General features: G+C 31.9%; 1 long non-coding RNA gene across 6 annotated transcripts; it reads right to left on the bottom strand.

Annotated features, from left to right (window-relative positions):
* Positions 1 to 1,128: 1,128 nt before the first annotated feature.
* Positions 1,129 to 4,176, bottom strand: LOC141705842 (uncharacterized). Of its 6 annotated transcripts, none has more exons than XR_012568500.1 (6): positions 3,919 to 4,176; positions 3,181 to 3,431; positions 2,249 to 2,941; positions 1,922 to 2,028; positions 1,502 to 1,784; positions 1,129 to 1,379 (listed from the first exon to the last, which is right to left on the bottom strand). It is a non-coding gene; the product is annotated as an uncharacterized LOC141705842 (long non-coding RNA). The 6 variants fall into 6 exon arrangements; XR_012568499.1 differs by having other exon boundaries at positions 1,129 to 1,784; positions 2,249 to 2,528; positions 2,613 to 2,941; XR_012568501.1 differs by having other exon boundaries at positions 1,129 to 1,784; positions 2,249 to 2,528; positions 2,766 to 2,941.
* Between the last annotated feature and the right edge of the window lie 8,608 nt (positions 4,177 to 12,784).

Genomic DNA, 12,784 nt, shown 5'->3' with positions numbered 1-12,784 from the left:
TGATGGTTAAAAAATGAAACAGAGGAATTTGAAAATATCCAGGAACACATTTAGTCTCCGAATTAATTTTAATATAAAAATATAATTAATTTTTATCAATTTGTTTTTAAATAGATTGAATCAGAATTGTTGGATGACCATAATAACATACTTGAGGAGATAAGGTGGATTGCTGAAGGGCCCAACAAGAATGTCCCTACATTTAGCGGATATAGAATCAATGGTGTTACGTTTAGCACCAAGGAGCATGATGACACTCGACAAGTTCAGTGTAGTGGTGTCTGTGTTGTTGCAGATACAATGCTTGTGCAGGGTAAGGAAAAGAATATTAAACATACTTCACAGACCTACTATGGAGTTATAACAAGTATATGGGAGTTGGACTATAACAAATTTAGAGTCCCAATATTTCATTGTAATTGGGTAGATATGAACCAGGGGGTTAAGGTCGATGACTTGGGATATACAATTGTTAATTTGAACAAATTAGGTTTCGTAAATGATCCGTTCGTGCTAGGGAAACATGTTAAGCAGGTTTGTTATATTGATGATCCTCTTGAAAAACATCACTACACCATATTTGACCTATAGCAACACCAAAAATTAACATCACCAAAAAGTGTTACCTAAAGCAAAAAAATGGGTTATGGTTACATTTTTTGAAAATTTGGGGGTGTTGGATTTTCCCCTGCTACAATAGGTGTCTACGGTTACACTTTTTGAAATTTTGGTAACACTGGTAAAAGTGTTACAATACACACTCTATGGTTACACTTTCTATTTCTATGGTAACATCATACTAGTGTAACCACAACTCTATTGCAACACTTCTAAACCTTTAGTAACATCGAAAAATATGTTACAATATTCTCTTTTGCAACATCATTTATTCTATTGTAACACAATTGTAAAATAGTTCAATTCTTTTGGTAACATTTTTATAGCTTATTGTAACACTTTCTTATAAACACTTTTATATATATTGTAACACTCTTTTATTTATTATAACATTTTTAACAGTTTTGACAATGTAAAAATATCTAATGGTTACACTTTAATTTTGAAAAGTAAAAAAATCTAAATCTACTTGTAACATTTTGACTTGAATTGAGAATTGTTAACCAAATTACAAATTTATTAAACTAATACAAAGTTCCAAGCAAACAAAAATAAACCAAGTTTCCAAAAGTCGCAACTAGTTCTAACTAAACTAAATATAATTATACAACAATATAAACTAGTTCTACTTCAGAAACATGTCAATCAAACATGTCAACTACATGTCATCTCCACTGTAGTTGCCCTCCTGAAAGTTCTGAAATTGAACTACCTGCTTGAGAGGGTGCTGACTTGTTTTAATCCAAACGAGTTTTCTATTGCTTTTCGTATGGACAACGAGGAACCAGACATTGGTATTACTATTAGTACACCAGATGTTCGGGCATATAGCTGTTAAGAGAAATCATATCAAGTGCTTGGTAAAAATGAATCAATTATATACCTTAGCTTTATGAAGGCTGCTGAATGTGCATCTCCAAGGTCAACTTTATAATGATGCTGAAGTGAGATTGATAAGATAAATCAATTAAGGGGATCCTTAAGAGTAACATTACAAAGGCATTGGATGAGCCTTGGCCATATCTTTTGGTACAAGGTTGTGAGAACTGACAACCTTCACACCTAGTTTGAGATTACAGATGGATAGTTTTTTTGAAATACACTGAGACGTGCTGATGAATGAAATCCGATGTGCCTCTAGGAATAACTTGCAGGCATGAGAGTAACTGGAATCCAAAAAAAGAAGAAGGGTAAATTAGAGTAAAAGAAGAAGAAGAGTAAATCATATTTCATATCTATATTGGGACTTATATGATATTAAGTTAACAATGATTTACTTATTTGGTTACTTAGAAACTCAGACCTGAAGTCTATCCCAAGAAGAATCTGAGGGACACCGAGGCTCGTTCATTAGCTCCCATGCAAATATTATAAGATCATCTTTGTAATTTATGTTCTATTAAGCACTATCTGTATATTACGAGCAAAGAGTTTTAGCATAAAAATTATAAGGGACTTACGAGAGCTATGTGATGATATGCCAGAGATACAGTATGTTTCAACATAAAAACTTGTTGGTGTTTTCAAACAATACCTCGGTAAAGTGAAGCTATTACATTTATCCAGTTCTGGAGTCATAATCAAAAAAATACTGAATAGAAGTGCCTTTATGCATAAGCTGGAAAGTCACCTTGAAAACATCTTCGTCATAAACTGATGGTATTTTCTGTAGAGCACGCCACTGGCCGTCATTAAAAGCCCATGTTCGACACACTGTTAGGCCGTCAGAAGATGCCTGTTGAAACACCTCACTGACCTTTGCTCAGGTAGACTGATCCACAACGAACACCATTAACCAGTACGTGTTGAATCCATTCACATAAAGAGGCTGGTTATTTAACACAAATTGCTTTCCTTGTCTTTGCACCATTGCCCATGCATTCTCTTCCATACTAGCCATTTGATTAATTCTGCACACGGAACAAGTAAACTAAGTGTAGTTGATTGAAATGTGGAAATTAACGAAAAACTAAACCAAAACTTTAATAGGATACCCATAATTTGTGGTAGAAATCTCATCTTCATCAACTTCAAATACTGATGAAGTAGAATTACTGATCAGATATGTAAGCACAAGCACCAAAAAAATATTTTTGATTTTGAATATATGCTCAAAATTGGCCATATTTTAGATGTCAATGAGCCACCTTGATGAATGAACTCCCGAAACAAGTTGGAACTGATTTTATCAACAAGTTGGAACTGATATAAATGTTCTGGCATCTCTATCACCTCCAGGGCCACCATTTATATGCCGTTGCTCAACACTTTTAGCTAAATGGTATAGGCTGTCTCTGATGCATAGCTTAGTCCTTAAATCCAACTAAAAATAAGCAAGTTCAGCTTAGTTTTAAAAAGTGAAGCAGGTTTGTCGATTAAGAGGAGGTACACTATAAACGTAACAAAGATGAACAAACTAAGGCTTACAGACAATAAGGTCTAAATATTAACCATCAAAATAAACAAAAAAAAACTTAAAACTATAAGCATATATGGAACATAAACAGATGACATGCAGACAAAGATTCACCAGAACATACATGGGAAAAAGAAGAAACTTACAAAGAATTTGTCTGGCCAAAACTCAAAAAAACACCATAAGACCATCCATTCTCACAACACAAACTCTTCAGAGCTTTTTTAACAACTGAATCACCTTGTTCTGTACACATTTTCACAGATCAAACCCAAAAATGCAGCCCCTTCTTCTTTAAAATTCAAATTTTCATCTATAATCTTCCTATGCGCAAACAATTGCAAAATCAGCAGACTGAGTAAACAACAAGTATGGTCTTGACCATACACAGACCAACCTAAACAGACAAAACTAGTTAACAGAACTCATAAGTAAATCTGCATATGTTATTATATAGGAATAGGTATACCGTTAGTTATAACTAATTATAAATTATAATTATATTGGAACAAAGAATGAAATACAGAGAAAATGCATATGTTTATTTCTTGCAACTTAACAAATGAAAAAACGTATAAGATGATTTTTAATGTAGCTTATCACAAACATAGCTAAAAACTAGCAACTATATCCTACAAACTTGATAAGACTTCCACTTATTCAAATTACTTCCTAATAAAACGTAAACAGTCATATGACCACTTCAACTAATAGGCCTGACTATCAGACCTGGAAACAAACGACTAGAATAACAATAATATAAATTAAGACAAAGTTTAGATTATTTCCCAACTAAATTCAGCAATCCCCTTATTATCTTCATTTTCCTCTTTCGAAATAACCTTTTACCCCTTATTATAATACACACAAATCAGAGAACTTACCCGACACACTTTAAAAAAGCTCCAATTTGAGAAGAGAAAGCAAGAACCCGACTGCTAGAATCCTAATTTACTCCAAGAAAGCGGCTGCTAGAATCTATTTGTTGAACCGAGAAAAAAATCGTAATATACAAACCCTAATTGCTAGAATCCTAATTACGATCTTCAATATATGGCCCCATATGACCCCAACTAAGAAACCCAATTTTCCTAATTTAAAACCCTAATATCCCCATCGAGAGTGTTTCTTGATAAAATGTTTTGATAGAGTAATATTTGTGAGTGTATAAGAGAGTTAGTGGGTCAGAATTTGGTATTTTAATTTAAAAAGTAAAAAGAGTTGGTCAAAATATTATTGTTGGTCGGTATAAAATTTTGTCAAATTTGGGCTAAATTTTGGCCCATCATTATTACCACCTAAATATTTAGGCATATGGCAACAATAAATATAATATTGATACTAACATTATAACAATTTATTTATGTCTATGATAACATCGGTTATCCTCTGTTGCAACACAAAAAAAAGTGTAACCTAAGATCGAAATTTAGTGACTTAAGGCAACATTTTTTCTTGTAACACCAAAAAAACGTGTTGCTACAGGTCAAATATGGTGTAGTGCATTGGTATGTCGTGCTGAAATTACCGGAAAAGAACTGTTATGAACAATATGACGATGAAAATGATGGATCAGTAGAAATAAAACTTGAGAATGAGCTGCACTTGCCAATGTTTCCCAATGTTGACGAACTTGATGAGGAAAAAGCTAGTTATGTGCGAGACGAAGATGAATGGATTCAACTCCCATGATGCTAAAAATTACCTTCTTTTAAGTTAATTCATCTAGAAAATTACCCCAGCATGAGTTACCTCTCTTCCTTTTATAATTTATTTATTCGTAAATCTTTTTTTATTTCTCGAATTATTGTTTGTCAAAATTTGACATTTTAATTAATCAATGTCAATTAAGATTACTGTTTTAATATATATGAAGTTAGCAGTTTTTTTTTAATTTTTATAAATGATTTATCATACTGGAATTTGTCATTTTCTAATTTATCGCTCCGCTTTTTCTTGATTATTTGTACTGTCTGACATTTATATATTGAATTCAGTGTCATTTAATTATTGGACAGTAGTGTTGATGGGCCATAAACCCTGATAATCTTAAATTTGTAACCATGTTCGGTTTTTTTATTTTTCTTTCAGTTACCAATGTGATTATTGAGCCGTATTTCATTGTTGCCCGTTTTTTGCCCATTTTCGTGAAAAAGCTTGTTTGATTATATTATTGGTTTTATGGACATGCTTAATTAAAACTGTTGGTCGCTTGTCAAGGTTTTGGTGGGAATTCTGGATCGAATAAGTTGTTCAATATATGATACCCTGCTTCTTCTCTGCCAACAAATTGTTACATTTGGTCGCTTACTTCTGGAAGCTTTATATTGCATCATGAGAGCTCAATTAGATTTTATATTTTTCGATTAATTATCTTGTTAAATTGTAATAAAATTTGGTTTATGAATTATCCAATTGAAATTAGTTGTTGACTTGAGGAAATATTCTGATTTACCAACTTGATTGAGGGTTTTTTCTATTCTATATTGGTTGGATGATATTTTGTTATGTAGTCATTGGTTGACTGCTTTTGGATTAATTTTTGGGGATTTAACATATATAGAACTCATTTTTTTCATTTTAACATTACTCAGAGACAACAGTTTATAAATAATATATTAAACCATCTTCTACCTAGAGTTTAGATAACATGCATGAAGAACCAAACCATTGTGTGTTTGAGTTTTTAACAAGTTTTTACATCTCAAACCGTTGTCTATTAGTTCAGAGATGAAAAAAGTAAACTGGTGAGTTGTTAAAATTTTGCGGGAGATTAAATTAAAATAGGAGGGATAATGAAAAAAAAATCATTTCAAAATAACCTCTAAAAGTATCTTTTGAAGTGTGGTGTTTAGACAACGCGTTATAAATCCATTGTGTGAATCTTATAATTATAATGCTTTAAAATACCATTATATGTGGCCTTTCCTTTAACAATGGTATAAACACACAGTTGTTTGATGTATAATGAGACAAGGGTAAGAATAAGCACTTGTCCAAATTACACAACATAAGCAGTAAAACCATTGTCTTAATCTGATAAATGGTTGTTATTTAACAACAGTTCTAGCGTGTTGTCTTAGTATTCTAAGACAACAGTTTAGTTTGTGCACTGTTGTCTAATTCCATGGGAGGGCATAACATAGACATCAGTTTTTGAACTGATAGATAACTATTGTCTGTCCTTAAGCTCACACAACTATTTTTTTGTAAAATCATTTTACCGTTGTTGTATTTTTTAGGACAAAAGGTATTTTTTTAACCGTTGTCTGTTAACCGTTGTCTGATTGCATTTTTCTTGTAGTGATCTACCCTTCATTTTTCTGATTTACGGATTGAAAGTTATGACTAAAACAGTCAAAAAATAACCACATAGACATATAACAAATAGCGCGTAGCATATAACACGCAAGATATTCGATCAAACTAATTTTTCAAAGAAGATTTAGGGTCAAAATGATTTTTCAGGAATTTATTACGAATTCTTGAACATTTTTCGGAATGAAAATAGGCTTCTGAATCATTTTATAATTAAATAATAGTGTTCGAACACCCGAATCTGACCTAAAAATAATTTTATAATAATTATCGAGCCTTGAAAATAATTTAAAATAATATTTTAAAGCTCGAAACTATTTTTTGGAATTTTTAAATAAAAAATAAATAATTAATCTAATTATTAAATCAATTAAAATCAATTAATAATTAATTAATCAATTAATATTAAATTATTCGATTAATTAAAATAATTAAAAACTAACTAAAATTAATTTATATAATAAATCAGATTTATTTTTGAGTAAATAAATAATTAAAAATAATTTTATGAATTTAAAATAATTATATAACTATTTTTCTGATTTTTAAAATAATAAGCAAATCATTTTTGAAAGAGAAATCCATTTTCTGTAAGTTTTTAAAACAGGCATCCATTATTTGTAAGAATATAGAAACTTCGGTTGCTAAAGTATAAAAACAAAATTTCAGAAATGTTTTTGAATTAAAAACGGATCAAAACCGGGTCTATTCCAGGTCCAAGGTCAACCCGAACGGGTCAACCAAGAACAAACAAACCCGCCGGAAAGATGTAGATTTCGGCGAGCCCAATTCGAGTAAATCCTGAATCGTTTGGTGAAATCTTTTACAGAAACACACACATGTTTTTCCCAGAAACTCCCAGCTGCACTCTATTCTGATTCGTAACCCTGGGCCCGTGTTTTCCGGCGAAATACCGTTAAAACCGGCCGGGTTTCGAGCTTTTCCGGCGAGGCCATACAAACATCAACCGTAGCGACTGAGCACATAATTCACCCCGTTTTGACACAATCTATCGACTGGTACATCTTATTCATACCCAGAATCACCAATTTAAAACGCCCAAATCGAATTAAGATCATTCAAATAATTAAATCCCTAATTTATTTAATTCTATAATCAAACAACAATTTGGACATGTTATTGAGCTCCAAATTGGACATATAATATACCAAAATGACCCGAAAGAAATGATCTACATCATTATGCCATCAAATCATACAAACAACATCAAGAACATAAATTCATATTTTTATTCATAAATAATTCGAAATACAATAATTAAATAAGAAAAATACCTTGATTTCTGCACTTGAATAGATGGTGGATTCAGAAAGAGTTTTCAAGAGCTTCGATTTGATATATTGCACGCTTGAATTGGAGTTCGATAACGCCTTCGCTTGTGCGTTTGTTTATGAAGAACGTGATGTTTTTATGGTTTTCTCCGTAAATTCTATATTTCTACTGATCAATTATGATTATACGAATAAATTGAAATAATAAAAGGGCTATATATATTTATGGAATATTGGTTCGTATTGGATCGTTTTGGATCGATAAAATAGTTACTTAGCCGCTAAGTCACTGCAAAAACGATCAGATTTGGTACCTATATTGGATAATTATCCAAACCGGGCTTTTTATAAAATGCTCTTATACGAAAATAATGTAATAATATCCCGTCTTTCGAGAATACGGGTTTTGTTAGTTCACCGAAATGGTTATAATATCGAAAATCTTGCACCGGGCCGCGCACGGGTCAAACCGTAATCCCGATCGAAAAAGTCAAAACACGGAAAATGTCCGGAATTACCAGATTAAGTTAGGAAGGAGTTTTCGGAAAAGTTTCGGGTTATAAAAACGTAAAAATGGTTGAAGTTGGACGATTACCAGCTTTATAAACTAATTTTGTAAGTATTCAGAAAATAATTTATATATTATTGTTCAAAAACTTTTCTTTTGGGGCACGTGTCCAGTAAAGTCCTATGTAGCCCTTCATTGTTCAAGTTGTTAGCCTATGAACGGGTATTTAAGCCCCATGAGATTAGAAGAGGTATATCACATGGCTCTGAAATTTTATCAATATGTCACTTTTTCACTTTCTAAAAGAGTCTAATATTTTATTTTTCAATTTTCCTCATTTGTATTATTTTATTTATTTTCTTTTCTTTTGGTGAGGTGATGAACTAATAATAGAATTTATGTACTATTTACGGTATCTCCTATGGTGTGTCAAAAAAATTGCCAAAATGTCTTTAACAAGATGTGGTATGACATTCTTATTGACTACCATTGGAGGCTTATAGGTGCCAACCGAGGTAGAAAATACCCTTTGGTGCACTCCTAAAATGAAAAACATGTGAACATCCCTACTAAACGCATATAATTTTTCATCAAGTTTTAAAAAAAATATTGCACGAATATTTTGACAACTTTGGTTGTCAACCATTGAATCAAATATTGATAAGAAGTGTTCCAAAAGTACAAAAAAAACAAAATTAAAAAAAATATCAGTAATTATGTTTGCCTACTTTATATGGCACCCGTATATAAATGCACTGGATATGCTATGAGATAGTGGATATTAAGAACTCAGTTACCCATTATAATTTTTTTATATGGATATATTTGTACGAAATTTAATATTTGTACTACTCATTTTTAGTTAAAAATTTAGAAATTGCCCCTCCTAAAAAACGATTTGTTATCCTCATGAGGATAACAAATCATCACTATTTGCCCCTCCTGATCACTCACCACATTTTCCTTCCAAAATCATAAAAATCGACGTGTCAGATGTATTTTATTAAAATTAATTTGTTATCCATATTAAATAAGTTTCTTTTAAAATAAACTTGAAAGACAATGAGTCTATACTACTGTTTGTTTCTCTTTTTTTATTACATTTGTTTTCTTACAGAAAATCATGAGGGAAATGTTTCTTGAGGACTTGTATGCCAGTCAAGCAAACTGCAACAATTTTAAACAGATTAAAATGGAATTTATAAAACTGATAAGACTGCAGGCTTCCTCTTCGAAGCTTAAGGTAGGTTGTAAAATGATATTATGTAAATAAGACTCTTCTTAGACATATCCACATATGCAATAACAAATTATTTGTTTTAGATGTATATGATCAGTAATTCACGTAAATAATAATGGAAGCACTACAAATAATATGATAACATTGTGAAGACCGGACAAATACAGACTAGCCACCCAGGATCATAAAAGCTGAGCATGAGAAATTTAAAGGATGCAGATGGAAGTCTACATGTTTACACTGAGACACATATATTGATGCATGGAAAAAGAGTAGCAGCATTAAAAAGTATTAAAAGTCTTAGGTCATGTCCAAGAAAAAAGGAAGTTGTGCAAACTACAACACACGGCTGAAGAAATCAAATAACATTAGGTGGTAGAAATAAAAGAAACGACGACATCTCCTCCTGGATTCAAGGTAGGCTATTAGATGCAAGGTGGTCCAGAAAATAAGGAAATAAATGATAGGTGATGCAAGAGCTGAGCTATGCATATGTTTTAAATCTATAAAAAGCACGGCTCAGGAGCATTTGTATATCATCAAGTAGTACTGAGTGAAATAGAAAGCAAAGAAAGAGAAAAGATCTGAAGCTCTGTTTTTCAGTTAAAAACAAAAACTGCTTTGTGATTTTAATATAAAGTGTGTGTTTGTTATACTAAATATTTAGTTATATTTTTGTAAATCCCATATACGTTTTTAACAAGTGGTATCCGAGCTAAAGTTCCGTTCGTGAAAAATGGCGACGATGGTGCCACTAAATATTCCAAAATTGACGAGTACAAATTACGGGAACTGGAGTATTCAAATGAAGGTGTTACTCGGTTCCTACGATAATTGGGATATTGTCGAAAGCGGGTATGACGAGCCCACAGATGCAGCCGCTGAAGCAGCATCACTCAAAATTTCCTTGCCAAGCTACATGAAAAGGCGTTATATATAATTTTTCAAGGTGTTGATGAATCCACCTTTGAAAAAATTTTGGAGGTAAAAGCATCAAAGAGTGCGTGGGAGATTTTGTAAAAATCTTTTTAAGGAGTCGAAAAAGTAAAGAAGGTGCGGCTCCAGGTGCTACGCAGGGAGTTGAAAATTTAAAGATGAAGAGGTCTAAAAATATTGGTGAATTTGATAATTTTAGCAGGAAAAGTTGGTTGTATATCATAAAAGAAAAGTCGGAGGCTCTTGATAAATTCAAGGAGTTCAAAGTATTGGCAGAAAAATAAAGTGGCCGATATTTAAAGACACTGAGATCAAATAGAGGAGGCGGGTATACTTCTAACTTCACTACTAGAAAAACGTCAATAGACATCGGCTAAAAACCGATGTCTATGAATAAAAAAATCCGATGTCTTCGTGGGTGATGTTAAAGACCCCCTCATTTAACATCGGTTTTAAACTGATGTAAAAGGGGACATATCACATCGGTTTTTAATATGAAACCGATATCTATATCTTGATGTTAAATTTCTAATGCACCTCTATCATTTATATATTTCTATAAAATGGTATTTTTATCAATTTAAAGATATGTTGGATAAGCAATAATTTTGCCTCTGACTGGTATAATTTGGTTAAAACTGATGTTACTAATACCTTTGACATCGATTTTCATAATAAAATGGTGTTACCAATAGCTTTAACATCAGTTTTTTTCAAAAACTGATTTCTATAATAGATTAACTGATGTCTATCAGTATAATTAATGTCACTATTTTGTAAGAAAACGTTGTCTAATGTACTCTTTATCATCGGGTTTTTAATCTAAAGCTTTCGTCTGTTGTGGTATTTAACAACAGTTTTTCTGAATAAACTGGTGTATATATACTATTAAAACTGATGTTATCATGTTAAATTAATATCATTTTTCATTGAAATAAAAGTTGCACATTTTAAAAATATAGATGCCAAAAAATTTGTCAAAAGAAGAAACTATTAAAATCAAACTCCAATTATCATTACCAAATAAAACTAATCAAGTCTTACAACGATGAAAAAACCAACAACTTGTCATAACTACGCTTATAATACCATTCATACATCTATGTAATAAATGACAACTATTTCTCCTATCAAAAGGTTAAGGAATCCTACTTCAGAAAGTATAAATACTTATTAATATCCTATCAAACCAGTTTGTTCTGCTAGTTTGATGCATGATGGCCTTCTCACCAAATTATTTCCTTGCTGTCAAACAACTTTAAAGATCAAGCAGCCACCTTCTTTGATGTTACCGAATTGATATTTGTTACAAATTCATGGCCCTGCACAGTGAAAACTGTTATATTAGTCTTGCATACTAGTTGAAACTAGTTGAAACATGTGATAATTTTGAATAAGGGCGATCTCTAGATCGAGATATTAGAAAATTTTCTGTTTTTTTTTCCAAACATATACGTAGTATATGCAGCATTAGGTATGTTATTCTTATGAAAAGAATACTGAGTGATGACACACCACTTATATATAGTTATCTGACAATGAATGGTACCTTCAACGAAGCACCACCTACAAGAAATCCATCGATATCTTCCTTTTTGGCCAGTTAGGCCATTTACAGATCCTAAAAAAATTAGGATTTTAAATTGAATATGAAATTGGCATAATATATACAAAATTTCTCAGATTTTGGAACATTTATGGGCTCAAATGTTATAAAGAAAAGCACATGCAACTTTTAAAACATACCTCTATATATTATACGTGTCTTAAAAGTAACCTCTGCTGAAACATTCTTACTGAGCCAATGATGAACAACTTTATGTACTTCCTGAGCTTGTTGTAGTAAGGCAACTTTACCTGCAGTTCCAACTGCCCATACAGGTTCATACGCAATGACAACATTATGCCAACTAGGAACAACATCTACACATCATTGACGTAAACAACACGCTGAGTATATAGTACATATATAGAGCAGCAGAAGCTGAACAAAATTAAATAAAAAGTAATGCCTCCTGGCCTCCTGGGTACAAAAGGTTGGATCTGCAGCAACATTCTGCAACCCTTGGGAGGGCTCCCCAACATAGTGATTTATTTCTTCCCTGTTCACACAATGGTTATCTGCAACCTCCTGTACAATTTAAAACAAAAGTAAAGAACACTGACAATAAGAATAAGTTCACTAATTTCAGAAAAATACGAAATGACAAAATGAAGACAACTAATAAATGAGATATTAATGTAGTTAATAAAGTTAGAAAAAGTGTGACTAACATAACTTGCCATGTCAGATGTGTACTCACTGTCACTAGTTCTCCAAAGGATGATTTTTGACATGAAAGTACCTATATCTGGACTGCTTGATATATCTTTTAAAGCCTCATAAATTGTATCGTTAAGAAGAAGAAGATTACAAAGTAGTTTTGGATAGTGCAACCACATTTTCAGCAGCTACG

Source organism: Apium graveolens, chromosome 2, assembly GCF_009905375.1.
Source record: "Apium graveolens cultivar Ventura chromosome 2, ASM990537v1, whole genome shotgun sequence".
Classification (NCBI taxonomy): Eukaryota; Viridiplantae; Streptophyta; class Magnoliopsida; order Apiales; family Apiaceae; genus Apium; species Apium graveolens.
The sequence above is the reverse complement of the archived record's forward strand: the minus strand, read 5'-3'. Positions and strand labels throughout refer to the sequence as shown.